A 9,131-nucleotide genomic window follows, 5' to 3' on the forward strand; every position below is an offset into this window, starting at 1 on the left:
TTGCTATTTCGAGTATTGCCCCCATTGGACTTCTTATGTCAGGATATGGGTCAAATAATAAATATTCCTTTTTGGGTGGTCTACGAGCAGCTGCTCAATCAATTAGTTATGAAATACCATTAACTCTATGTGTGTTATCGATATCTCTATGTGTGCTTCGTTGAGACATAAATTTTTTGATACTATTTCTTATAAGCCTCTCCTTATATTTAAAGTACAAAAAGAATCTATAAAGAATATATATATAGTCTTTTCGCATTTGGATTGAATAATTGAATCAGATAGTTATATGAGTGCAATAAAACAGCTTTTTTTGAATATAATTTATAGAATACTCTATTACTTATAGAGAAAGTATGATGATTTCAAATTGCAGTAAAAATATTGAGTCTAATTTTCTATGTATAAGAATAAGGTGAAAAAATCAATGAAATTCTAGAATTAGATTCTATATATTATATTCTATGTATAGAAGTGGTTGTTTTTCCCAAGATTTGTTGATTAGTAATCCTGTCTTGAAGCGGACGCAAAAGACCAACCTTTTTCAAATTTTCAATATCATTTGTATGAATTAGCATACATATATTAACAAAATTAAAAAAAGGCATTAATATAATAAAAAAAATTAATGGATGGCTAGAAACACCAAAATACACAAAAGATTAGTAACGTATATTTCTTTTTTAAATTATCCAATTTATGTATAATATAAAAAGAATACTAATGGGGACTTGAAGTTGGTAGAAAAAATAAGGCAGTACTCCCCCCAATTCCGATCTAGAGTATACTTCCATCCATTGATTGAATAAATAACTATCAGGAACGAAATAATCCTTTAATTTTTTGAAGTCCCCTTTTGCTTGCACAAAAAGGAATAAGATAAGAGGTAAAAGTGATCTCCTTTTTCTTTTTTGTCTTATATACTCCATATTTATGGAGATAATCATAATTTAAAAAAAGAACATCTAATTATTTTTCGGAATCGAAAATGATGTGGGAGTTCTTGATAATTTTAAAAGAGTATTTTATGCAAAAATGAAATTAAGTTATTACTCAACAAATTTAATTTTGAATTTTTTAAAGGATGAGATCAATTCAGAAGTACCTTTTGTATTTTTTATTTATCTAAAGAAATTCAATAAATGTGCAAATGTTTTTATTTTTTAAATAAGTGTGTATTCATTTAAAAATTTTTTTTAGAACAGACAGAATTCCATGGGTCTAATTCAGAACCGTCCGAGAAAATAGAATCTTATCTATCTTAGGGATATATCAAGGGAGAAATAATTGGCCGGGTTCTTATATTTTTTTAAGGCTTTAAAGGAGCCGTATGAGATGAAAATCTCATGTACGGTTCTGTAATAGAGATGGTAACAGTAATGTCATCACCGACTAGGATTATCTAACAGTTTAAGTACAGTTGATATAGTTGATGCACAATCCAAATATGGTTTTTGGGGATGGAATTTGTGGCGGCAACCTATGGGTTTCCTCGTTTTTCTAATCTCTTCCCTAGCAGAATGTGAAAGATTACCTTTTGATTTACCAGAAGCGGAAGAAGAACTAATAGCGGGTTATCAAACCGAATATTCCGGTATCAAATTTGGTTTATTTTATGTTGCTTCCTATTTAAACCTATTCGTTTCTTCCTTATTTGTAACAGTTCTTTATTTTGGTGGTTCAAATTTCTCTATTCCGTACATCTTCGTTTCTAATTTTTTTCAAATAAATAAAACATACGGAGTTTTTGTAACGATAATTGGTATCTTTATTACACTAGTTAAAACTTATTTATTCATATTCGTTTCTATCACAACAAGATGGACTTTGCCTAGGCTACGAATAGATCAATTATTAAATCTTGGGTGGAAGTTTCTTTTACCCATTTCTCTTGGTAATCTATTATTAACAACGTCGTCTCAACTGTTTTCACTGTAAAAAAAATGTGGACCTTCTATATTCAAAATTCAGAACTTGTTTTAAACAAGAGAAAGAAAAAAAATATTCAGAGCTATTCACGATATGTTCCTTATGGTAACTGAATTCATAAATTATAGTGAACAAATAATACGAGCTGCTAGATATATTGGTCAAGGTCTCATGATTACCTTATCTCATGCAAATAGGTTACCCGTAACTATTCAATATCCTTATGAAAAAATAATCTCATCAGAACGTTTTCGCGGTCGAATACATTTTGAATTTGATAAATGCATTGCTTGTGAAGTATGTGTTCGTGTCTGTCCTATAGATCTACCCATTGTTGATTGGAAACTAGAAACTGATATTCGAAAAAAACGGTTGCTTAATTACAGTATTGATTTTGGAATCTGTATATTTTGTGGTAACTGTATTGAGTATTGTCCAACAAATTGTTTATCAATGACCGAAGAATATGAACTTTCAACTTATGATCGCCACGAATTGAATTATAATCTAATTGCTTTGGGTCGTTTACCAGTATCAGTAATTGATGATTATACAATTCGAACAATTCAAATAAAATGATTTCAAAATTCTTCACAAAAATAATTGAATTTCTCTATATATAGAATAAAAAAAAAGATATTCTATTTTTTTGAAATGACTCTTTGGCATAAAGAAAAGAATGAAATTCCATTGATTCTATAACAACTGTACCTAATAACAATTCACATATCTTATCTTAGGATTTGGTGAATTTCTATGCACAGATAATTTTCGTATTTAACAAGTTTTTTCCTGGTCATATCAATAAGGTCATGAAATTTCTATTTATCTTTTATTTTACATATAATGGATTTGTCCGAATCGCTACATGATTTTATTTTAATCTTTCTTGGATCAGGTCTCATATTAGGAAGTCTAGGAGTAGTATTCTTTACGAATCCGATTTTTTCTGCTTTTTCATTGGGACTAGTTCTTGTTTGTGTATCTTTATTCTATATTTTATCAAACTCCCATTTCGTAGCTGCCTCACAGCTACTTATTTACGTGGGCGCTATAAATGTTTTAATAATATTTGCTGTGATGTTTATGAATGGTTCGGACTATTACCAAAATTTTCGTGTTTGGACCGTTGGGGATGGAATTACTTTGATGGTTTGTACCAGTATCTTTCTTTCACAAATAACTACTATTCTAGAGACATCATGGCACGGAATTATTTGGACGACAAGACCCAATCAGATTTTAGAGCAAGATTTGATAAGTACTAGTCAACAAATTGGAATTCATTTATCAACAGATTTTTTTCTTCCATTTGAACTAATTTCAATAATTCTTTTAGTTGCTTTAATAGGTGCAATTTTTGTGGCTCGCCAATAAGAAAGTTTTCGAACTAATAAAATAATATAAATTACATTTTGTTAGAATTTATTACATTTCTTTTTTGTTGAATTATATGTTAAGGAAAAAGAATATTTATGTATAAAGTATAAAATCTTTTTGCAAATACTTGATTTTGTTGTAGACTTATTATGTTAGGCAATAAAATCCGTTGAATTCATATTCATATCGAAATGAATAAAAATTGAAAAGGAGTTGGTCAATGATATTCGAGCATACACTTGTTTTGAGTGCTTATTTATTTTCTATAGGTATCTATGGATTGATCACGAGCCGAAATATGGTTAGAGCCCTTATGTGTCTTGAACTTATACTAAATGCAGTTAATATAAATCTCGTAACCTTTTCTGATTTTTTTGATAGGCGGCAACTAAAAGGAAATATTTTTTCAATTTTTGTTATAGCTGTTGCAGCCGCTGAAGCAGCTATCGGACCAGCTATTGTTTCCTCAATATATCGTAATAGAAAATCAACCCGTATCAATCAATCAAATTTGTTGAATAAATAGTATTATTCATAAAAAAAAGTCTAATTTTGAATAGTGTGTACTATATAATCCATTCAAATTAGCAGAAATGATATATCCTTTTTAATCATGTTTGCGTTTGCGAAAACAAAGATAAGAAATCAAAGTATCTTGGTTCTATTCTCTTATTAGTTATTAATCTATAAATATATTTTTAGTAGCAAAATTCTTATAAATCATTGATTCATCTGGTATATAATATAGATATATATATATAGATATATATATATCATATATAGATATATATAATTGGTTTACCAATTTACTAGATTGAAAATGTTGAATTTTTGATGTTCAAGGATTATGTTCCAATGTCACATTCAGTAAAGATTTATGATACATGTATAGGATGTACTCAATGTGTACGAGCCTGCCCAACAGATGTATTAGAAATGATACCTTGGGACGGATGTAAAGCTAAACAAATTGCTTCTGCCCCAAGAACAGAGGACTGTGTTGGTTGTAAGAGGTGTGAATCCGCCTGTCCGACGGATTTCTTAAGTGTTAGAGTTTATTTATGGCATGAAACAACTCGAAGCATGGGTCTAGCTTATTGATACGTTTCAAAAAGAACCGCATACAAGTACTTTTTTTTACTGGCAAAAACCCGGGCTCAAAATAAAAAAATATTTTGAGCCCGGGTTTTTGTAGTCTAAGTATATCTTATTTTTATCACGAATTATTTTCCTTGGTTAACAACAGTTGTAGTTTTGCCAATAGTCGGAGGTTCTTTAATTGTCTTATTTCCCCATAAAGGAAATAAGACAATTAAATGGTATACTTATTGTATATGTTTCATAGATCTCCTTCTAATAACCTATGTATTTTGTTATCATTTCGAATTAGATGATCCACTAATCCAATTGACAGAAAATTATAAATGGATCCATTTTTTTGACTTTTACTGGAGATTCGGAATAGATGGACTCTCTCTAGGACCCCTTTTATTAACGGGATTTATCACTACGTTAGCTACGTTATCAGCTCAACCGGTTACTCGAGAATCTAAATTATTCTATTTTCTAATGTTAGCAATGTATAGTGGTCAACTAGGAACATTTTCTTCTCAAGACATTTTACTTTTTTTCATCATGTGGGAATTAGAATTAATTCCCGTTTATCTACTTTTATCTATGTGGGGTGGAAAAAAACGTTTGTATTCAGCTACAAAGTTTATTTTGTACACTGCGGGAAGTTCTGTTTTTTTATTACTGGGAATTCTGGGTATGGGTTTCTATAGTTCTAATGAACCAACATTAAATTTTGAATCATTAACTAATCAATCATATCCCGTGGCACTGGAAATAATCTTCTATATGGGATTTCTTATTGCTTTTGCTGTCAAATCACCAATTATACCCTTACATACATGGTTACCTGATACCCATGGAGAGGCGCATTACAGCACTTGTATGCTTTTAGCCGGAATATTATTAAAAATGGGAGCATATGGGTTGGTTCGAATTAATATGGAATTATTATCTCGCGCTCATTCTATATTTTGTCCCTGGTTAATGTTATTAGGTTCCATTCAAATAATCTATGCAGCTTCAACATCTCTTGGTCAACGCAATGTAAAAAAAAGAATAGCTTATTCCTCGGTCTCTCATATGGGTTTCTTAATTTTAGGAATTGGTTCTATAAGCGAGACAGGGCTGAATGGGGCTATTTTACAAATAATCTCTCACGGATTTATTGGTGCTGCCCTTTTTTTCTTGGCGGGAACTAGTTATGATAGACTACGTCTTCTTTATCTCGACGAAATGGGTGGAATGGCTATCCCAATGCCAAAAATATTCACGATTTTCACTACCTTATCGATGGCTTCTCTTGCATTACCGGGCATGAGCGGTTTTGTTGCAGAATTTATAGTATTATTGGGAATAATTACCAATCAAAAATATCTTTTCATCACAAAAATACTCATAACTTTTGTAACTGCAATTGGAATGATATTAACTCCTATTTATTTATTATCTATCTTACGTCAAATGTTTTATGGATACAAGCTTTTTAATAAACAAAATTCTTATTTTTTTGATTCGGGGCCACGAGAATTATTTATTTCAATTTCTATCCTTATACCCGTAATAAGTATTGGCATTTATCCAGATTTTATTTTTTCAATTTCGGCTGACAAGGTTGAAGCTATTCTCTCTCATTTTTTATAGATAGTTTTTGGGAATAAATGAAAAAGAAAAAATAGAAATCAATCCGATGCACAATAAAAAAAAATGGATTTCTTTTTGTATTTTCTTAATTACATAAAAATGAAATTGAATTCTAATTGAATATTTTTGTTGTTTGTGAGAACCCCTTGAATCAATATTACATTACTTGATTCAATGGGGTCTTAATCATTTTATTGGGAGTTTTTTTTCTTATTCTATAGAATGTTCCCAATATTTGTGAATTTTTTTAAATTAATTAGGTGTAAATGAACCATAACTATGTAGTCCTATTCCTAAAAGATTTATCCCTAAATAACATATCCAAATTATAAGAAAGCCTATGGAGGCCACTATTGAAGAATTTCTATATTCCAATTTTTTATTTTTTCTAGTATGTAAATAAATTGCGAAAATAGTCCAAGTAATAAAAGCCCAAGTTTCCTTTGGATCCCAATTCCAATATGATCCCCATGCCTCATTAGCCCATACTGCTCCAGATATATTACCTATTGTTAAAAAGATAAAACCTAGACTAATAGTACGGTAACCCCAACGATCCAATTGTTGAATAAATTGATATCTATAATAATTTCTATAAGACGAATAAAACGGAAAAGGAGTTTGTTGTAAAATATTCTTTTTATCATTCATATTCATATATTTGATTTCAGCAAAAGAAAAGGATTCATTAAAAAAAAACAAAGTCTTGCTTTTACCAAGAATTTGTATGAGTTCTTGAAATGTAATGACTAAAATAGCCACTGATATTAATGATCCACATAAAAGAGTTGTATAACCCAATATCATCATACTTACGTGCATCATTAACCAATGGGACTGTAAAGCAGGCACTAATTTTAAGGATTCATGCATTTCGGTTAAAAGACCCGAAGTAGCAAAGCCTTGGGTAAAAAGAATACTTGGTGTTATTATTGTATTGAAATAGTCATTTTTTTGTTTTTTGAAGCAAAGAACCATATAAAAGATAGAAAAAGTCCATGAAAGAAATATTAATGATTCATATAAATTACTAAATGGTAAATGGCCTGAAAAAATCCAACGAGTAACTAACAATCCTGTGATACAAAAAAAGGTTATTATCATGCCTTTTTTGAACAAATTGTATAATCCTATGATTTCATTGCCTAATAATAAGGTTATCAAATGAATTGAAATTAAAATAGATACGACCGAAAAGGATATATGAGTTAATATATGCTCTAAAGTGGAAAATACCATATAGAATGAAAAAATAGAAATACTTGGAATAGAAATAATAATTCTTTATAGGAACTTTTTTTTAGAAGATAAGATGCCGCTACTCGGACTCGAACCGAGATGCTCTAGCACTGCTTCCTAAGAGCAGCGTGTCTACCAATTTCACCATAGCGGCTGACTCGAAACCATAATAACCCAATTTTAGTCAATTGTCGAGATTCAAAGAATCAATTAAAACACAATATTTGTTTACTAAACATTCAATAAAATAATTTTAAAGAATTCTATTAGAATCTATTAAATATAGAATGTAAATATCATAATATAGAATGTAAATATCCTAAATTCATAACTGAATCTTATATTCTATATCAATTTTATATTCATATTTTTGTATTTAAAAAAGAGTCGTTGAATCCAGTTAATTGAAATTATTCTAACGTTTATATTTGTTACAGAAAAAGCTTTTTGAATTCCCCGTAAAAATAGATTGCCCTAATGAAAAAGCTTTTAATGCTGTAAAATATCCCTTCTTTTTCCATAAAGTGTTCCGAATAAGTTTTTTTGATATAGACGTGCGCTTTTTTGGAACTGCCATAGAATTAGTATAGTTTTTTATTGTTATAGAATTTTATGTGAAAGACATTTTGCGGTAAATGAAAATTAAGTTTATCTCTAATTAGACATATATTTTATATATTTGAATTTCCATTTTTGTTTTTATTATATTTATAATAAGAATATAATACTTTTTAGAAAGTTTTCCCCAAATCGCTATTTCTTATTGTAATAAAAACTTAATTAGTTAAGTTAAATTTAATGAACTAAACCAATGTTCAAAAAATATTGTCCAAAGAGTCAGAATAATGAATAATCGATTATTCTATTTTATTAAATTCTATCTTTCTTTGTTATTAACCGAAACCATTCCTTTACTTTACAAAAAAGATAAAAGAAAAAACCTAAGAAACCAAATTCATTAGAATCCTAATTTTTTTTCTTTATTGTATGGAATATACACATCAATATTCATGGATCATACCTTTTATTCCATTCCCAGTTCCGATGTTAATAGGAGTGGGACTTCTACTTTTTCCCACTGCAACGAAAAATATTCGCCGTATTTGGGCTTTTCCTAGTATCTTATTGTTAACTATAGTTATGATTTTTTCGCTTGATTTGTCTATTCATCAAATCAAGAATAGTTTGTTTTTTCAATATGTATGGTCTTGGACCATAAATAATGATATTTCTTTAGAGTTTGGGTACTTGATCGATTCACTTACTTCTATTATGTCAATATTAATTACTACGGTTGGCATTCTCGTTCTTATTTATAGTGATAATTATATGTCTCATGATCAAGGATATTTGAGATTTTTTGCTTATCTTACTCTTTTTAATATTTCAATGTTGGGATTAGTTACTAGTTCGAATTTGATACAAATTTATTTTTTTTGGGAATTAATTGGAATGTGTTCTTATTTATTAATAGGCTTTTGGTTCACCCGCCCTATTGCGGCAAATGCTTGTCAAAAAGCATTTGTAACGAATCGTGTAGGGGATTTTGGTTTATTATTGGGAATTTTAGGTCTTTATTGGATAACGGGTAGTTTGGAATTTCGGCATTTGTTTCAAATTATAAATAATTTGATTTCTAAAAATGAAATGAATATTTTTTTTTTTACTCTGTTTGCCCTCTTGCTATTTTGTGGCTCAGTTGCAAAATCTGCCCAATTTCCTCTTCATGTATGGCTACCCGATGCTATGGAGGGACCTACTCCAATTTCTGCCCTTATACATGCTGCTACTATGGTAGCCGCTGGAATTTTTCTTGTGGCTCGTCTTTTTCCTCTTTTCATAGTGCTACCCAAAATAATGAACGCAAT

This window comes from Vigna unguiculata, unplaced genomic scaffold (genome assembly GCF_037176805.1).
Source record: "Vigna unguiculata cultivar grain cowpea cultivar isolate G323 ecotype 2 unplaced genomic scaffold, ASM3717680v1 ptg000084l, whole genome shotgun sequence".
Lineage (NCBI taxonomy): Eukaryota > Viridiplantae > Streptophyta > Magnoliopsida > Fabales > Fabaceae > Vigna > Vigna unguiculata.